General features: G+C 43.2%; 1 protein-coding gene across 5 annotated transcripts in view; it reads left to right on the top strand.

Annotated features, from left to right (window-relative positions):
- STARD8 (StAR related lipid transfer domain containing 8) overlaps positions 1-21,491 on the top strand; it is a 346,992-nt gene that overhangs the window by 222,683 nt on the left and 102,818 nt on the right. The window lies entirely within an intron of this gene.

Raw genomic sequence — 21,491 nt, 5'->3', positions numbered from 1 at the left:
CAGACTCCTATTCCTTGCAACTACGGAGACAGTACCTTGTTTGATGTGCAGAATTCCCATCATCCTGCTTGTCCAATTGGCTGAATAAACAGGAAGTAAACTTTAGCACTACTTGAGCTAATCCTGAGGTTTACTTGCATGAACCATTGGCTTTGTGCTCGTCTTCTTTTTGAAACCAGGGACTGATCAAGTGACTATACCAGACTGATATTTGCATGAAAAGCATTAAGGCAGCATGGTGGCGTAGTGGTTAGCGCTCTCGCCTTGCAGTGCTGGGTCCCCGGTTCGAATCCCAGCCAGGTCAACATCTGCAAGGGGTTTGTATGTTCTCCCTGTGTATGTGTGGTTTCCTCCGGGCACTCCGGTTTCCTCCCACATCCCAAAAACATGCAGATAAGTTAATTGGCTTCCCCCTAAATTGGCCCCAGATTAAAATAAATACACGATACATACATAGACATACGACTATGGTAGGGATTAGATTGTGAGCTCCTCTGAGGGACAGTTAGTGACAAGACTATATTCTCTGTACAGCGCTGCGGAAGATGTAGGTGCTATATAAATACTAAATAATAATAATAATAAAAGGCAGCCATACACTGGTCGATTGCCACCAGATTGATCAACAGATAGATCCCTCTCTGATCGAGTTTGATCAGAGAGGGGTCTATGGGCTGCCTATACACTGCACACAGATTTTGAATCGATTTCAGCATGACATCGATTCACAACCTGTGGAACTGCCACTTCCTCATCGCCACCTGACAGCAGCAATACATTGCCTGTCCATTGGCGCAAGTCCCCGGGTCCCCACAGTCTCTCATTTCTCACTCGCACCGGCGGACAGGTAATGTATTGCTGCGCCTCTCATCGCCGTATCAAACGCCGCTAACGGCGTGCTCGCGACCCACCGGTGATCAAGCTAAATTTTCCGCCTGCACAGATCGACTGAATCAATCGACTTCGGGTTTAATTCGGTCGATCAGTCAACATTTGCGTTAACGATTTCACATCAGATTTGATCACAGTGATTGTATCTGCTGTATTTCGACGGGAAATCGTTTCAGTGTATGGGTACCTTTAAACGCACATTGCCACAACTTTTGTTAGTATGTATATAAGAGAACAAGATAAAAAATGCAATGATACTTGCTCTCACTTCGCAGCACTAAAGTCCTGGATTTATTGTCTGTCCTAGACACACCCCATGTTTTCCTGGATTTCTTCCAAGCAGCACGGTTTCTTCCCACATCTAAAAAATGTACTGTTTGGTTAATTGTTTCCCCCTAGTAAATTTGGCGCCAAACTGACCTTAAGGCCCGTACCCACAACACGATTTTCACAATCATTTTTTGCGCTGGCCGGCCGATATTTTAAGCTACAAGCGATCATTTCCATGATCTCGTGACGTAGGTACAGGCGTGCGATCACGCAAGAGTTGTTTAGCGTTGCATGGTGACAATGGCCCTTACTCCAAATTGGATCTTTAAGATCGCCAACTACTCCACACCATGTACCGCGATTGCTTGACTTCCCGTTTTCAGCCATCGTGTGACGTTGCGCATACCCACCTGCCGAGGGAATATTCATCGTCAGGGGGACGTCGGTGGATCCATCTTCCACCGTCGGGTGGTGAGTATTTACCTTTACACTATGGTAGGGTCAGAACATTATGACAATAGCAGGGATTACATTGATAACTCCTATGAAGGAAACTGGTGACAACAATAATAATAATAATAACAAATTAATGCGACACAGTTTTGAGCTGCTGGTTGTAGGAATTTATGTTCAGTCACATGCATGTCCTGTTCATAATAGTTGCACAGCTAAAATCCCAATGGCTGAATGATTAGCACACTTGCAATGCACGTCTTGGACTCAGATTTGAATCTGAAACCTTGACTTTGGCTATCATTCATAAAGCATTTCCGCATGCGGAAATGCTTAAAACAGCTGACTTTACCGAACACTCGGCAAAGTCAGCATTCATAAAGGCTCTTTCCGCATGAAAAGATGATACTACCGAGCAGAGTGATAAATCACCGCCTTGTGCGGTGATTATCGGAACAAATGTAGCAAAATGTTAATTCATGAAGATCACCGCAAGCGGTGTGAGGTCAGGAAGTACCGCTCACTCTGATGTGGCGATAACAATGTAAGTGAATGGAGACACACAGACCTCCCAGGCAGCTGCAGCAGAGCGGAACACGGAGAAATGTACTCGGCAGCTTCCGTGTCTCCACAAGCCTACTGCCTGCCTAGTTCGGGGAATCTCCGCATTGCTACCGCACATGGATACATTTTTATGAATGCCCACCCAGAAGTCTAAAATACCGGCAGCGGTGTTTTCCCGCATTGATTCCCCTTACCGACAGCTCCTTTGTGAACCTTTGTGGGTCATATGCAATTCATTTTTTCACCTTAGTTTTTCAATATAAAATAACTTTTTAGCAGACTGCAATGGTAAAAGTATCAAAACAATAGGTAAAAAGTACTATCAAAGTTATTTTGAGTATTTGCTTGCTGGTAGTTTAAATGGTATTTTATAGACAAGTTTAAAAATATCACCCAGAAGAAAACGCAGGTGGAAAAGTGAATTGCATATGGGCCTGTGTGTTCTCCATGTGTTTGCTTGAGGTTCCCCTAAGTTATTTGATTTCTTTCCACATCACAATAATGTGCTGTCCTTAAGGGGTGGAGACAGTAGTGAATGTTTCAGTGTGCTACTTGTTATGCCAGGCATAGATGTCAGACCTGAAGCTAAAGCTGGAATTCCTCATGTTCTGTTATGTCACACTGCAGCACAAATGAGCGCCTTTAGCCACATTATTCCTAACCTCCCCCAAACATAAGCATCTCATGAATGAATGATGGTGCCCAATAGTGTAGTGTAAGCACTTCATTTTTTTTTCTTGCTGATTTCATGACTAAAGTCTGACATCTTCCAATGCAATACCCCCCTCCCACCAACCATCAACACTAGAGATGAAAGCATAGAATCAACACAAATAACCTCAGCCTCTTGCAGTTCACATTGGGAGAGCAGTTTGGTGCAGACTCTCGCTCCTCCACCCATAAAGGGTACCTGAGATGGCTTCATCCAGTCCCCTCCGGCCTTATCGCTCCCATGCCGTCTTCTTCCGACTCCCCGTTCGTCCGCGACTAGCCACAGAAAACTGCGCCAGGGCCAACTGCGCATGTGCGGGCTGGCCACACACGTGCTCCCGTCTCGTTCACGGCGCCTAGAGCGTTCTGCAACTGCGCAGGCGCAGAACGCTCCTGGCGACGCCAGCGAGACTGGGGAGTGCGCCTGGCCTGACTGCGCCTGCGCCGATTGGCCCTGACTGGAGGATTTTGCAGGGCCAGTTGCAGGCGAAGGAAAAGGCGACTGAGGATGAGGAGGGAGCGATCAGGCGGAGGGGGCTGGATGAATCCCCAGGTATGTATACATTTTTAAGGAGCCCCATCTCAGGTACACTTAAAGCCTCATACGACATGACCAACCACACAACAATACGTTGACATGACTTGTACGTCCCTATGACTAAACGACCAACTCCTTTACATACTGCAATAACAAGTGGAATGACGGACTGCACGACATGGCCGCATTCAAAACAAGTACACGTCATTCAAAAGACTTGCACACTTGCAGCAAACTGCACGATATCAGCCCAACAGTCATGTGAGTAGATCTGATGGTTGGATCGGGCAAACCACCTGTTATCATTTGGTCAGTTAGTCGTTTGCACGCATACACATGCCTAATTGCCGTCCAACAAACTAAAGTCAGACAATAATCAGGCAGTTTGGTTGAGCGGGTGTACAAGCCCTTTGCAAGACATTATTGGAGAGCAGGGGTCCCCAAACATTTTGAGTTGGGTGCCGGGTCAACATACTTCAGACTGCTGGGGGGCCGGAGTATACATAAAATGATGGAGAAGTCTTTGTTCACCAGACAGTGAAGCATACCCAGGTGACAACTTGCAGTCCAATTGGACAGCAGTGTCACCTGATGTGGAATTTGATTGGAATCTTAACGAATTACTGCTTTCTGGCTTCATTCTATATGTGGACCACCAATATTTAAAGATGCAGCTGACCGCATCTATAATACATTTTGTGTGTGGGGGCCGGTAAAAGAGCCTCAGGGGGCCACATTCGGCCCGCGGGCCTTAGTTTGAGGACCACTGTTGGAGAGGGCATGGCCTGGGCTGCTACTTCTTTTCTTTCTTTTTTTAAATGGGCACTATTAGCTGCTACAAGATATAGAAAGGATGAGGCAAGAGAAGGGAAAATGAAAAGACCTGGAGTTTAGATTAAAGTGTACCAGAGTTGAATAAAGATATAAATCAATAATAATACTTACCCGCTGCTTCCTGCAGCAGCATAAACACGCGTGCCCCTCTGCCATTCAGCAGCGATCAGCCCCAGTAATTGTCTCAGCCATGTCTAGTCTGGATTTTCTACGTATGCACGGACCTCTCACTTATGCGTAGTAGACCCACACTGATGCGACTGTGCAAGTTACCGAAGCTGATCGCGGCTGAACGGCAGACCGTGGGAGGACGCCGAGGGACTCACACGTGTTTATGCTAGGAAGAAGCTGGTAAGTTTTGATTTTTCTTCTTTTTTTCAGCTCTGGCTTACTTTAAAATAAAAAAAATCACAAGTTTAGCTTTTGGTACTTATCCGTTAGCCGGGCGCATCCGGCAGGTGGCGCTAATTACTATTCCCCCTCCAGGCCGCCATGGATAGTAGGGAAAGATGTAACTCTGGTGGAGTTTTGTCGCCACCTAGAGGATGCGCCCGGCTAACGGATAAGTACCTAGCTTTTTATAGTTTTCTTGGAAAAAAAAGTGCTAGACAAGATAATTGGGCTGCAGGAAATCAATGCCATAGAGATGTTCAACATGCAAATCTGTCGGTTCTTGCTCTCTTGGTATTCCTTGAAAGCATCTGAGAAGTACCTTCTTCCTCAGCCTAAACTAGGTTGAGCAGCAAGCACTTCCTGATCAGAATTGTTTTAAAGTACACTTGAACTGAGAGGGATATGGTGGCTGCCATATGTATCTCCTTTTAAAATATATCAGTTGCCTCACAGCCCTGCTAATCTCTTTGGCATGTCTGAATCACACACCTGAAACAAGCATGCAGCTAATCCAGTCAGACTTCAGTCAGAGCACCTGATCTACATGCCTATTCAGGGTATGTGGCTAAGGGATAGGCTCAGCAAGACAGTCAGGCAATTTGCATTGTTCAAATGGAAAGAAATATAACGGCCTCCATATCTCTCTCAAACCATGATAAGGCATTTTTATTTTACGATCGAAATATTATTAATGTAGATTGACATAGGAAAACATAGGGATTTTTAGCTTTAACTTCAGACCTACTTTAAGATGGAAGTCTTATTTCTGTGAATTTACAGATAGACATGAGTAGGGGTAAGGCCCGGTTTACATTAGCGTTTTTTTCCCCGGATCAGAACCGGAACGTATATACTGTACAAACGGAATGGCTGTGAAAGGATCCAATGTTAACCTATGGATCCATTCACATGCGTCCGTTGGTACAGACACTTTCTGTATGTTTAGTTCCCCAGACCTAAAATTGCTGCAGGCCCTAATTTTCTGGGCCATTCTGCCCAGTGGAACGGATCTTGACAAAAAATGCTGCAGCATTGGGAAATGGAAAACGGAATGTTTCTTTACACTAGTGAACAAACGGACCGTTCCACGGGGGATGGGGGCATAGGCCGACGCGAACCTGAGCGACGGGAGTGTGAGGGAGGGTGCAGCAGCCAGGCAGGTGGGTGAGGGAGGGTTTATACATACCTAATCTTCTGTAGCAGCCAGCGGTAGAGGCTTCCGTCTTCTTCCGCGCTTCATGTGACTAGTCACATGATGCGCTGTGTAGTCACAGTGGAAGAAGAGGAAGCCTCTACTGCCGGCTGCTACTGAAGATTAGGTATGTATTTGCTGAGTGGAAACTAATCCGATCAATCATTGATCAGATCCCTTTTTACTATGTGAACCGGGCCGCGGACGGAGCCATCCGGATCCGGTGAAGTGGAGACTGGATCCGCTCACTGGATCCTTTTGGCTCGAAACGCAGATGTGAACCGGGCCTAAAACTAAAATTGCATACTGACTTGCTGTTACAGACAGAAAGTCTTTAGAGGGAACCCAAAGCGAGAGGTATGTGGAGGCTGACATATTTATTTCCTTTTAAACAATACAAGTTGCCTAGTAGTCCTGCTGATCTCTTTGGCTGTAGTAGTGGCTGAATCACACACCTGAAACAAGCATGCAGCTAATCCAGTCAGACTTCAGTCAGAGCACCTGATCTGCATGCTAGTTCAGGGGGTTTGGTTAAACGTATTAAAGGCAGGGGATCAGCAGGACAGCCAGGAAATCTGCATTGTTTAATAGAAATAAATCTGTAAGCCTCCATATCCCTTTCAGTTCAGGTTCCCTTGAAAGTGACCTTGTATCACACACCCTAGGGCCCATTTCCACAGACGCAAAATTCTAAGTGTTTGCCCACATTTGCTTTGGATGGGGAAATACAGCCTATTGAAATCAATAGGCTTCCATCACATTTACCTGAGGGCTAAAATACGGACCACATGCAGCATAATTTTGCATCATGCGTGTGATTCCCCATAGCAGTGCATGGCATGACTAGAGGAAATTGCATGCGTACATGTATTGAAACAAGTGCCAGCTTGTGATAGGGGGGAGCTCGCCAAGCACAAGTAGCAATGGGCTATTAAGCAAGCAGGTGGTCAGAATGTATTCAAAAATACCTAATCTGTACCCTTATTTTGTGTCAGTGACCTACAGTATTGTACAGAGGAAAAGCAGGATAACCAGTCAAAATACATTGTTTAATAGCACGTCAATATGGCAGCCTCCATAACCCTCTCAAAACAAGGTCACTTTATTTTGCTCTTACTACATTTGCTAATGGATTACAAGCACCATAAAAGCAATCTAAACTGGCTACACAAGTGAACCTAAGGGAATAGCCATAGCAGATTATGCCATTGAAATGGAATCACAACAACAGACATGTCCTAATATTGTGGCTATACAATAATAAGACAAAATACTAAAACCATCTGTCATTGCTGTGCAGATGTCACTTGTGCTACCAAGACAGGTTTGGCCCATCCAGACAAGAACTCAAAAAGACTTCTGATGGTGTCCTATATTATCGGGCACCAAAATTTTAACAGCAGAGACTTTAAGTTCTACAAGATTTGCAATAGGGCCTTCTACCAATGGACTTGTTTTTCCAGCATGACCCACATACTCTGGATTGGAGTGAGATCTTGGGATTTTGAAGCCAAAGAAAATTAGATTTATCAGACCAAATGGCAAACCATGGTAAAACATGATAAGGCCAGCTTCTTCCTGTGTTTCAAGGTTCAGTTATGATGCTCTTGTGCCCATTGCAAGCATGTTTAGAGGTGGATCCAAGTCAGCATGGTCACCATGACAAGTCTATGGCGTGGTATGCCATCTTCTCTTATTGACATCATTAAGGCTGTCAGCAGTGTGTACTACCATATCCCTTTTGTGAGAATCAGATCTAAAGCCTCATCTACACGGTACAATTTTCCATCAGATAGATGGATCTATTAGATAGATCTAATAAGAATTTGCATCGCGTGTAGACATCCAAATTGTTTTAGATCAATTTTGCTTTGATAAATACCCAAAATCTATTGCAAAATCTAACGCAATCCGATTAGACCGGTTGGAAATGATCTAAGAGATCTGATCTGATGGAAAATTGTATCATGTAGATGAGGCTTAACAGGTTGTCTTAATTATCCATGCACATCAATAAGCCTTAAGGTCCGTACACACGCCGGACTTTAGGCAACGACGGGTCCGTCGTTGCCTCCCGCTGGGTGGGCGTGCCAGCGACAGTCCGGCGTGTGTACGCTCTGTCGTCAGACTGATACGGCTGTTTCTGAGCGATCCGCCGGGCGGATCGCTCAGAAACAGCCGTATCAGTCTGACGACAGAGCGTACACACGCCGGACTGTCGCTGGCACGCCCACCCAGCGGGAGGCAACGACGGACCCGTCGTTGCCTAAAGTCCGGCGTGTGTACGGACCTTTAGACAGATCACTAAAAAACTGACTGGCATGTGTGCACTTTTGGGTGACTAAGGGGCAATATACACATAATGACCTGTGGGACAATGTTAATGTTAAAGGATCTTTTATGGAACTATGCTGAAGCCAGAAAAAAAGCTATACAACCCACTGAATCACTGCCAGGGCAGGGCAGAAGACTCACTCATGCAGCTATATCATACTCTATACGTGCAAAGATTGTGTCATAACTGCAGTGAGAAGGTTTGTTTTGTGTGATGCTCAAGCCCTTTCTAGCCATATTTACAGTTTGTTCTTCTTTCTTATGGAAAATGAAGCAAGATATCTGGACACTGTGGGCAACTCCTCCCTGTGTTTTTACTCTACTTACATCAAATTATCCCTAGTGTATTTCATAGACTTTTTCCAATATGGTCCACATGTAGTAATGTTGTAGGAATGGCAAGCAGCTTCAAAGAAAAGGTTAAAAGCATAAATTATGGAAAATAGAATCTCCATTCTTTATGACCCCAGTTTTCAGCCTTCTCCAGCAGGAATGTTCCTGGGGCAGTTCATCATAGGGCTTTGCCTGTGCAGGGGTTAATTACATGCCCTTGATGACATACTCAGTTGCAGAGGCGGGTGGCATGTTTGGAAAGAGTAGAAAGGACCCTGTATGTTTTCAGTGTGTGGGATCACATCCCACCCCAGGCAACGTCTGTGCCCCTGGGGGTAAGCAGGGAGTGTCTGTGTCAGCCTGGGAAATAAGGAGGCAATTGTCAGGCAATCACACCCCACCATCATAAGCTCATACTAAGAAGGAATACTTTAACCCTTTCATTTTGCTTTAGGATTATGAATGCTTCATTAACAAGTAGCCTGTGAAGACGGCTTAGTACAGTGCATGTCCTTTGTAATCACTTGCAGAGCTGACATTCTAATGGGGATTCCTTATAAGAGAACTAGGTCTACTGTACTGTTTGTTCAGAATATGAGTTTGAATGAATAACACATTTAAATTTGCCTGTATGGAAAGGAAAGAAAACAACTTTTCAAATTATTGTTATAGAAAAACATTTATTTTGTTTTTTAAATGAAATACTTATAAACTTCAGTAAGAATTTCATCATCTTTGAAACAAAGCATTTATTGACATAGGTAAGTAGAGACTATAAACAAAGCTGCATCTCAGTGTCATTATTTGTCACTAAATTAACTAATAAAATTTACCAAAGAACCAATTTCTCATAATGCATATCAAATTTTATTCTTCTCAAAATTTCACAACGTCCCAATTTGCTCAAGTTTTATAGCAATCAGTTGGTCCTCCATTGGAGTAAATGCACAATTCACATAACCTGTTCACCAGATTTGAGATTTTGGTTGTAAATTAACTAATAGTCAGTTCATTAAGAAGTATTGTGAAAAGTATAATTGCACTTCTGTAAATTTCCTTTACAAAAAAACACTGATAAATAATGCTTTGGCTGCTGGGCAGCCCACATGGTCCATAAAATTAGGGGGTTCTCTTCAAAAGCAGTGGCAAATCCTTCCCCCACCTGTTGCACAGCGTCCTTATGCTTTTAATTGAAGTGAACCTTAAGTGGGGTAAAGAAGTTGAGCTTTACTTACCTGTGGCTTCTTCTAGCCCCTTGTAGTCTTGTAGGTCCCTCGGTTTCCTCCTAGGCCTCTCTTTTGTGTTGCTGTGCTCCCTCGAAAACTGGCTGGACCAGTTGTGGGCTACTGTATATGGGCACCCCCATCCGCACAACTCATCGATTGTCCTGAAATGTTCTGTGCACTCGCAGCCACAGGAGCGCATCCGAGGGGACGTGTAGCTAGGGCTGTGCATACGCAGTAGTCCATGATTGGTCCAGTCTATTATCTCTCACAGGGGCACAGCAGCACAATGGAGAGGTCCAGGAGTAAACCAATGGGTTGGATGTCCCAGGTAAGTGAAACTTCTTTCCCCCTCTTAAGGTTCACTTAAGGTTCACCTAAGGATGTGGGAGGTAAGAAGGGATTTATGTGGAATCTGAAAGTGTCCTTTAATAACAGTATCTCAGAAAGTCTTGCAACTTCCACCTCCGTAACATCTGCAAGATCCGCCCTTTCATGACCTCTGTCACCACCAAACTCCTCATCCATGCCCTCATAATTTCCCGCCTTGACTACTGCAATGCCCTTCTGTCTGGTCTCCCTATGACCTGAATTGCCCTGCTGCAGTCCATAATGAATGCAGCAGCCAGAATTATCCAGTCTTCCCATCGCTCCACCACAGCGGCTCCCCTCTGTGAATCCCTCCACTGGCATCCAATCCAGTCCAGAATCAGATTCAAGATACTGTGTCTGGTCTACAAATCTGTCCACAAAACCCAATCTCACTCAGAGGTACATGCCTAGCCGCTCACTTCGCTCCTCCAATGAACTTTGCCTGACTGCCCCCCCCCCCCCCCCGCATCACCCAATCCCATGCACACCTTCAGGACTTCTCAAGAGCTGTTCCAACACTACGGAACTCCCTACCTCCCCCCATTAGGGGTTCCCCCTCCTTCAACATCTTCATGAAGGCTCTCAAAACTCACCTTTTCACTCTGGCCTACCTCTGGCCCCCACCGGTGCTCGAAACCCGCAGCTGAACTCTGGTCCCCTACCTTTTGTGTCCATAACTCTCCATCTAGCTTGTAAGCCTTCGAGCAGGGTCCTTCTCCTTAAGTCTCCTCCTGTTTATGCACCTCAGTTACTCTACACCCATCCTATGGATCTGAGTGAACTCGATTTGCCTAATCTCCATGCTCCCATCCAGTGACTGACTAAGCATTACCTTGTACTGATACTGTGCTGCATGATCTGGTTTGCATGTATTCCTGTATTGTCTCATTGCTGTATGTCACCCCTAAATATTGTCTGTAACCTTAATTAATGTCTAGCACTATGTGAGATGTTGGTGCTTTATAAATACAATAAATTAATAAATAGGGTGGGAGTTATAACTTGCATACACTGAGGAGAATCTTGTCTGTTAGGACAAGACCATTAAAGTTTCAGCGTCATCACTGGATTTTTAAAGCACGTTCAAAAAGTGTTTCTACAGCCCGAGCGGTTTTAATATGAGTATCTATTTTTTCCTAGAGAGACTCCAGTTCCTCTGTTCTCCTAATTCAGGCATCTCTCTCTATTTTATCTAGTTATTCCCCTTACTAATTTGCAGGTATTAGTCGGAAAGTTGACTAGAGCAAGTGGTTGTTGTTGATAAAGTTTAAAAGACATTTTTGAATGACAGTACAGTATATTATAATTGGTATAAAATCACAAGTGTTTTTCAGTGCCCATTTAATGACCCTTCATGGTGCACTCCTTTAAGCTAGGTTCACAGTGAGAGTTGTGTTGCATTCCCTGTAACTATAGATGGATGAACTAGTTCACTGGTGAATGGTCCCTGGTGAATGACAATTGTTCGCTGTTAGTTTTTCACAGCAATTTTTTGTGTTCAAAATTCACATTTTGCATTTAACATTGAAGTCACTGGCTGCCGACTTTAACGGTGAATAGCGAAACCCTCACACATGAAATTTGGAGGGTATGTTAAAGTAAATGTAAAGGTTTTTTACTGACCCTGGGCTTCCTCCATCCCCTTAGGCACGGAGGCGCCCCTCACCGTCCTCCGTTTAGCAGCATTCAATTCCGGTAACTGGCTCAGTCGCGTCAGTCCAGGTCTACTGCGCATATGCAGAAGACCCAGACTGGACCCGACTGAGCCAGTTACCGGAATGAATGCGGATGAATAGAGGACTGTGGGAGCACGGCGAGGGACGCATCCGTGCTTATGGGGCTGGAGGAAGCCCTGGGTAAGTAAAGAATCTTTACATTTGCAGGTCTCTGGTACACTTTAAAGAGAATCTGTATTGTTAAAATCGCACAAAAGTAAACATACCAGTGCGTTAGGGGACATCTCCTATTACCCTCTGACACAATTTCGCCGCTCCTCGCCGCATTAAAAGTGGTTAAAAACAGTTTTAAAAAGTTTGTTTATAAACAAACAAAATGGCCACCAAAACAGGAAGTAGGTTGATGTACAGTATGTCCACACATAGAAAATACATCGATACACAAGCAGGCTGTATACAGCCTTCCTTTTGAATCTCAAGAGATCATTTGTGTGTTTCTTTCCCCCTGTTCTCATGTACTGAAGTTTCAGGCTGCTCGTTTCTTCCTGCAAACAGCTTTGCCCTTGTCTGTAATTCTTCAGTATGTGAAAGCCCAGCCAGCTCAGAGGACGATTTATCCAGCTTGTAAAAGATAAGAGAGAAGAGAGAAGCTGCTCTAATCCTAAATAACACACAGGCAGTGTGCATAGAGGGGCTTGGAAGGGGGAGTTCATAGCAGAACCACAACACTGAAGAACTTGGCAGCCTTCCAGACACCGGCTGACAAGTCTGACAGGGGAAAGATACATTGATTTATTACAGAGACAGTGATAGTATAAAGTGCTGCAGTAAGCCAGAACACATTAGAATAGCTTTTTGAACTTGTAGCATGATAAAAAACAGGATGCAATTTTTGTTACGGAGTCTCTTTAAGAAAAACAGTATCATAAAGACCCAGTAGTTTTTGAAAAAAATGAATTTTAAATACTTCAAAGAAAAAATGTCTTCTCAAGTCGGCAAAATGGCATTCTGCAGCAGAATTCAGAATGTCATTGCTCTGGGGCTTTCTATACTTAGTATAGCAAGTCAGGGCTGGGAATGGGATCAATATGTGTGGCACTATTCGTCAGGCATCATGGTAGGGACTAACGCATGTGGTGATTTCTGTCGTTAGTTGGGTATTGAGAGGATAGGGCTCTGGTTCCTTTTTGAGGATACTGTTGTGGGAGTAACGAAAGGTGAGTATTTATGGTCAATTAAGAACATTAAAGGACTTTTTTAGTGGTGGCATTTTTATTTCATTTTAACTCTTTGTGGAAAATGGTAAGGTGGGGAAGAGCCCCTTTCCCATGGATTTGGTAATCTGGGGGAGAGCCCCCTCCATACCATGACCATGTGGGCTGGTATAGCTCAGGTTGCAGAGCCCCACATGGTCTGGGCTCCACAATATGGCTATCCCAGCCTGCATGGATGACAAGGGGGCTTGGAATGGGGGAACCAAGGTCATTTTTTTTCTAAAATGGCCAAATCAAATGTTCTCCTTAAAGGGAACCTAAACTGAGAGGGACATGGATGTTTCCTTTTAAACAATACCAGTTGCCTGGCAGTCCTGCTGATCTCTTTGGCTGCAGCAGTGGCTAAATTACACCCCTGAAACAAGCATGCAGCTAATCCAGTCTGACTTCAGTCAGAGCACCTGATGTGCATGCTTGTTCAGGGGCTGTGGCTAAAAGCATTAGAGACATAGGATCAGCAGGAGAGTCAGGCAACTGGTATCATTTTAAAAGGAAAAATCCATATACTTCTCAGTTTAGGTTCCCTTTAATATACTCTGCAAATTTAGTTATTCTAGCATAAACAGGGCCTTTGCTATTAACCGCTAATGTTTTTAGACGTTTGTCTGCCATTAAAGTCAATGGGCTCACGTGAACGTTTATTTGTGATAGTCGGCTATTCCTACGTGTAACAGTGGGAATGTAGCAAAATGGGTAAGTGGCACGCACGTTATCCACGGGTTGTATTGCATACAGTGAAGCATACAGTAAAGCATACAGTGAATTAAAAGTATGCTTCACTGTTACAGTCGTTACGTGGTAAACACACCACAACGGCCACACTTTAAACGTTGCATTGCTTTTTGTATTGCAATGCGACGTTCCGTGATACAGTGTAACCGTTACACTGCACCGCAATGCCCCACTGTGAACCTAACCTAGAGGTCTGAAATTCCTGCTTGTAATCTGATTTGCCTTTCTGATCATTTAAAATTGAAACATTATTATGAAATGGGTTTTCTCATAGCAGGCCCAACATGTTGCTGTTTCCATTAGAGTTATGGGATTTTTTTTTTATCCTAAATGCACTGCATGCTGCATTTTTGATGTGACTGCGTTTCTGTCCCATTCCGTACCAAAAAAGTATATACAGTGAGCAAGGAAAACATTTATATGTTTTCCTTGTGCTGTGCGTTGTGTGGTGGTAATGGGTCCTTACTGGGATATTCCGAAACATTTGGGCAGTAACTGTGTAACGTATGTGCTAGCGACAGTTATAACAGATGGAGTGTGAATTAACATGACTGCTATGCTGACGTTTTTCAGATGGTTCCATCATTGGGTGTAGTTCTACAGCAGAGGAAAACTCAGTTCTTCCTTTTAGCCTTTGTGATTTCCTGGCAGGACTAAAATTAAAGTGAATTAGTGCTTTGCTATTTGACATGGTTCAAAGAGATGGATATTGGAAGTTATTCTAATAGATCTTTAATTTTGAGTTAATAATGTTTGAACACTAAATAAGAATATGGCTAGTGATTTTAGTATTTTAATCAGACAGGGTAAACCTAGTGCAAATAATAATAAAAAAAAAATAGACAATTACTTTTCTATTGACAAATCAACAGTGGAGAGTCAATCGTTTGCATTTTCGAACATACAAAAAGCCACCATTAACTCTGTCATCCCATGTTAATGAAAGGGCTGTTTCACGTCTAATATTTTTTTTTGTGGATGAAGAAAAAAAAAATGCATTTTGCTGCTTTTTTTTCTGGACTGCATGCATATTTTGTTTTTTGTTAAATTACATTGTGCTGATGTAAAAATGCACTTTTTCCACGTACAAACACAGCATAGTGTGCAGAGAAACTGTGGCCTTTACCTAAAGAGGAACTTTACCGATAGACGTAGATAATAGTAGTAGGGGGGGGGGGGGGGGGAAATAAATGAATACATTAAAAAGAAAGAACTTAAAAAATTTAACAGAGATCAAGAAATGATCGATATTCGTTACATAGTTCATTCATGTTGTTTGATCCACAATCAGCCTGCACATATTATCTTTACTACTGGCAGACATGAAAAATACTGGACAGTACCAACTGCCATTATCTATAACCACACCCACTAACAATGCAATAGACTAAAAGGTTGTTTTTTATAGATATTCATATACTGGTTGCTTGGTAGTTGCAAATAGCTGTTATTTTCCACAATTCAACAAGGCTCACAGATAGGAAACTGTCATGACCTTGGTCCTGACATCACACTGTGGTAGGGGTTTCACCACAATATCAGCCATACAGACCCCCCTGATGATCGCTTCAGTTGTCCTTTAAACTGGTCTTGAATCTTTCAGAATATCTGGGCAACTCCCTATTTGTTTCGCAATATAAGGCATTAGTTGGTATGATTATTATAACCTTTTGTTTTAATAAACTAGAGTACCTAACAGAACTTAAATGGACCACAGTCACCTGAGCAGGGGCAGATTATTTTTCCTGCCAACTTGTACAGTGGATGTCTGGAAGACAACCTGAGTTTATGAGTACTCCCTTTCCTAGACTCCACCTCTAAAAATGATACCACTGCCCTTGTCCTTATCTTTTTTCCGTTTTTGAAATCCAATGGGTACTTGGCGTCAGAGTTGAAATGGGTGGTTTCAAAAACTTAGGAGTCAGATGATTTTTGTACTGACTCCACAACCTTGCCTATGTCTCTCAATGCATAGGTTAAAGAAAGACTACTTACCTGGTTTGGCTGTTTCCATTCAATGCTGATGCTGCAGAAATGGCTGAAGTGTCATGCTAGCCTCTTCCCCATGTTACCTTACTCCTGGACTACTTCCTCTCCTTTATGTGATGCAGCCTCCCAAGTCCTCCACTCGATTGCAGCATAATGAGGAGTAGATGGGTATTTGGGGGCATAGTGCTCAGCAGAGGAATAGAACATACATAGTTCTTTGTTCATAGTTTACTGTCACTGTAGTACACGTTTACTTGCTTTGTGACACCCACCTGCAACAGCTGTGGCGACAAAACACCTGGTTTTATGTCTTTTAAGCCAGCAAGACTAGGTTTTTGGTCTCTACTAGGGCACCTCCATCTGTGTACAACTCCATCTACAAATTCTCACATCTTTAATTTGCAGCCACATCTGTCCTGCCTCCTTGTTTAGGTAAGGCCTCTTCCAAATACAGAAACACATGCAGCAGCCCTCATCCTATCTCCTTCTCCCTTCCCCCATGTGCTTCCCCCTATATGCATCAGCTGCCATGTTTTACTGTAGTTATGTGTTACTGTTCCATATGCAGCTCCCTCTTCCAAGAGCAACCTCCCTCTTACATAGAATCAGCTTATGTCGTGACCTACTTGAGAAATTCAGAAGGCCAAAGAAAATAGGGGGCCCTCAATAGCACATATCAGCAACATACAATTTAACATCTTTACTCGCACATTAAACTCACGCACGTCTTCACCCAGTTTAAACAATTATCATGTACATGATAAATGTCATTGCTAAGGTAATGCAGTTATGAGCGTTAATATTGTCTTCAGATATAGCTTGTCTTAAGCTTGGCAATACATGTGTTGCCTGCAACCCAGTATGCCAAGTCAGTCGATCCCTATCCAAATGGATTGTCATTGATTTCTTGTATACACAGCACACTCAGTCTTAATATATTTATGCAGAAATCTAATGAGCGTAGATGATGCAATGCAACGCAATGGGCCATTGATCCTCCCTTCCCACCTTACACAAAGAGTTGCTACCATGACAATTTTTGATACATAAATTGCTTAGAATCCATACAAAAGGAATCAGTTTATCATTTGTGGAACACTAAATGACCAGACGATATGATCAAATTGACTGAATCGACAATCAAATGGAAAAATCGATGTGTTTAGCCAGCATAAGCAAAACTTTTTTTTATTCCTGAAGTAATCTCAATACACATGCAACATTTTGTGCATTCCTTTATGTTATTTGAATTAATGAAGCCATTTTATTAGTGGTGAAAAGATAGTAAAAGAAAATGTCCTGTGGAAGCTGCCTTATTTTCCTTTGCATGTGCAGTACATTAAAATGTGTTTGTATGATTTCAGATTTTTTACACTTCTATTTGGACATAGTAAAACACACCCTTTTACTTTGGAATGATGAACATTTCTAACAATGAAAGCCAAACTGACGGTTCTGCAGGGAGAATGACTCACAACAGTTTGTCAACCAGTATAGTAAAATACGCACACACATCTGTTTGTTTCACTTACAGATCATCAGTAAAGAAAGGGCAGAAGGCAGCTGTAACTGGAGGGATGTAAAGCTGGGGGGGGGGGGGGGGGGGGGTCATACTTTCTGACCAGCCAGCACAGCAAGGCTGAGAGCTGGATAATGGAAGAGGCTACACAGGCTACCCAGAACAACTGCAGCTCTGGGCATCTGATAAGACGCAATGACAGCGCAGTGCGATGATGCGCTGCTCTTGCGATAGCAAACATTCAGACAGATACAAGACAGACTGGAGTGAGGTAGCCAATAGCAACCGCAGCAATGGCTACCTCGCAAGGACAGGACTAGGAGGACAGAGGCTGACAGAATGAATGCCTGCTAATCTAGTCACTGCCTCAGTAACAGCAAGCATTCACAAAGACAAGAGTGAGGTAACCAATAGCAACCGCAGCAATGGCTACCTCGCAAGGACAGGACTAGGAGGACAGAGGCTGACAGAATGAATGCTTGCTAATCTAGTCACTGCCTCAGTAACAGCAAGCATTCACAAAGACAAGAGTGAGGTAACCAATAGCAACCACAGCAATGGCTATCTCGCAAGGACAGGACAGAATCGTCAGGCAATAGCAGAATCAAAAGGCAGGCAAACATAATACATAGACAAATATACAATAGATATGATTTCCTAGCGTATTACAATTCACAGCTATCAATAAAACTACAAACGACTGACTAACATATGTATATATCGGCGGTGAACCGATATATAACATAAGCAAGGAAGACTGGCTAGGATCAGGAACAATCCAACGAACAAGGCTAGGCAATACAAAATCTCTATACTAGAAGGAGTACGTATATATGTCCCTGTGGGAAATATATAACGTAGCTCCACAGGATAACTGAACTAAGGAATATATTTTACAATATCAAGGGACCCAGTAACAGCTTAGACAGAGCTGAGACTATGATAGGTCGGGGCCTAACAGGAGAGGCAGGCTTTTATGCTTGCATCAGCTAATGGATGCAAGCATGCAAATCTCCACACAGCTGAATGGTAATCACTCAATCCTGTGCTGGCCTGAATACCATTTGCTAGCTGAAAGACCATCATAACAAATACATGCAGTACTATGCAAGAACATGCATGCAGGAAATCCAGGTCTATCTGGCTGCAGCTCAGCTGCAGCAAACCATTGGTGGAATAATGGCAGCTTTCTGAGCTGTCCAGAACTGCAGAGCAATTGCAAATGACAATGTGACTCATTGCGAATGCACAACCGAATGCAGACTGACAAGCCAGAACTGTCCATTTGCGGCTCCACCTGCAATGGACAGAACACGTCACAGGAGGAATCCTAACAAGGGAGTTTAATACCAATGCACTGACAATACCTTTATGGAGCTATATTGTAGTCAAAGTTGAACACTTCAGAAAAGGCAGTTGAAGGCATACATACAAAATGGGTAACACAGAAATGTGGGTGTCAGATATAGCCGTTTGTAGAATATTGGTAAAATTACTGGTATTCTACTGTTGGGCAGTGGTAATTACGATTGTACAATATCAGTAAATTTCATTCTTACAGGAGCCCTCCCTCTACCAATGGCTAACCCTAACTGGACCCCCTCCCCCCCACTAATGACTAACTAACTGACCCCCACCCATGCCTAATCCTCTACCACAAACCCGCAGTATCTGCGCCACTTTTGCTGTATTACAATAAATATTGGGCTAATCAAAGTGCGGGGATCACGTCATTTAAAGCCATTGGACCCGCTGAGGCTTAGGGCGGGCTCAGTGGAGCAGCAGTTACTTAGGAGTGCAAGTAGGTTAGCAGTGCATGCTACACTACACTCACACTCCTCTCATTAAGCTGCGCTGTCTTAGCAGCGCATCATAATGAATCAACCCCAAAGTGTTTTTCTTCTTCCCACCCTGCCAGTCTGCGAATCTGCCATGTACCATTTTTGACCAATGTCCTAACAGATGGGTTATGAACGGTGGCATTAAAATACAGTTCCATAAAAATGTTTAATTTTAGTGTTGTTTTATTTTAGTCTTAAAAAAAGGAAGTGGGTATATGTCTCCAAGTGTGACTTAGACAACAACAATTAAAAAAAAAGTTCTGTGTGTGTTACCAGATGAGTTTCCTATGTGGACTGTAATCCTGCACGAAGGGCCACTCCTGTGCAGATTTACTCCATATTGTCCATTTGGAGATTTTAGAGCTGGCTTGGTAAGGGTCGGTTTTTCGAGTTGTTTACCGCTTTGGATCTACTCATAATTGAGAAAGATGAGAAAATTCATCTCACATCTTTTACAGTCTTTTGCCATTAATTGCTCAAGCGGGGAGATCGATTGAGTCTTCCCAGATGACATTCCTGCCATTTTGCATCCGCTGTGCTTGTGTTGTCTACCGTCCACTGTCTACCGCTCATCCTGAAACTGATCAGAGCCTGGCAGAAGCATGGGGATCCCTGCTGAATTGTAAAAAATCAACAGCAATTCTACCTAGCAACCGCCCACCATGAACCAATGAGTATTTTCTTTTTTAAAGAAGTTTCCCTTTTTTTTTTTTTTTTTTGCAAACCAATGGGGTGCCAAATGCTTCTGCTGGGCTCTGATCTGTGATCTGCTTCAGACCAAACAGCAGGTGCCAGCAGTGGCAGAAGTGAATCCACCAGACAATTTGAGTCAGCATTTTGCATGCAGCATTCAGCCTAGTGGGAATGGGCACTGTCCGTTCGCATAAGCTTCCATTGCGTCCGATTTGCAGCGTGATTGTGATACAGTTGCAGAAAAATGCAGCAGGTCAGGATTCTGCATTTGCGGTCCAGTCTGTGCAATTTTCATTTGTGTTCCAGTTCATAGTGTAAACACATACTATTAATAACATAGCATGTGTTCACCATCCGATTTTGTGGGGGTTTTTTTTGCATTGAATGGGCCTTAGACCCATTGCAGAAGAATGCAGCCTCGATCCATGGAAGTCTGGGAAACATTAAAGCAGAACGCGATGAAGTTTCATTGGATTGGGCGCTCGGTAGGAATAAAAGTTGCAATTTATAATTTTTTTTTATCATCCTTTCCAAGTTATCCCCTCCAAACCATGTCTCTAGCCAGCTGGCTAACTTACCTATTAGAATAAGTCTGGACATAAGCAGACACAGATTATTTTCATTACAGCTGCAAGGAGAATACTGTTATCTTTAAAGACAATAAAAACGACCCCAGTTTGCTTATTGTTTATATAGCAGGGAATATACTGTAAATAATGCATAGCTTAAAAGTCAATTTAAGTTTGCTCCAGGATAGCATAGGTAGAGCTTCTCCAATAACAAACATGCTTTTTTCAGCAGTCTTCCATTGCAAATTAAAAGTAAAGGAAAACTAGTATTCAAAGACTAATTGAAAGAACTGCGATAATAAGGTGAATACTTCTACAGGGAGTGCAGAATTATTAGGCAAATGAGTATTTTGACCACATCAACCTCTTTATGCATGTTTTCTTACTCCAAGCTGTATAGGCTCGAAAGCCTACTACCAATTAAGCATATTAGGTGATGTGCATCTCTGTAATGAGAAGGGGTGTGGTCTAATGACATCAACACCCTATATCAGGTGTGCATAATTATTAGGCAAAATGGGTCAAAAGAAGGACTTGACAGGCTCAGAAAAGTCAAAAATAGTGAGATATCTTGCAAAGGGATGCAGCACTCTTAAAATTGCAAAGCTCCTGAAGCGTGATCATCAAACAATCAAGCGTTTCATTTAAAATACTGAACAGGGTCGCAAGAAGCGTGTGGAAAAACCAAAGCGCAAAATAACTGCCCATGAACTGAGAAAAGTCAAGCGTGCAGCTGCCAAGTTGCCACTTGCCACCAGTTTGGCCATATTTCAGAGCTGCGACATCACTGGAGTGCCCAAAAACACAAGGTGTGCAATACTCAGAGACATGGCCAAGGTAAGAAAGGCTGAAAGACGACCACCACTGAACAAGACACACAAGCTGAAACGTCAAGACTGGGCCAAGAAATATCTCAAGACTGATTTTTCTAAGGTTTTATGGACTGATGAAATGAGAGTGAGTCTTGATGGGCCAGATGGATGGGCCCATGGCTGGATTGGTAAAGGGCAGAGAGCTCTAGTCCGACTCAGACCCCAGCAAGGTGGAGGTGGAGTACTGGTTTGGGCTGGTATCATCAAAGATGAGCTTG

The sequence above is a fragment of the Hyperolius riggenbachi genome, chromosome 8 (genome assembly GCF_040937935.1).
Source record: "Hyperolius riggenbachi isolate aHypRig1 chromosome 8, aHypRig1.pri, whole genome shotgun sequence".
In the NCBI taxonomy this organism is placed as follows: Eukaryota; Metazoa; Chordata; class Amphibia; order Anura; family Hyperoliidae; genus Hyperolius; species Hyperolius riggenbachi.
This window is presented reverse-complemented; position numbering and strand designations above follow the sequence as displayed.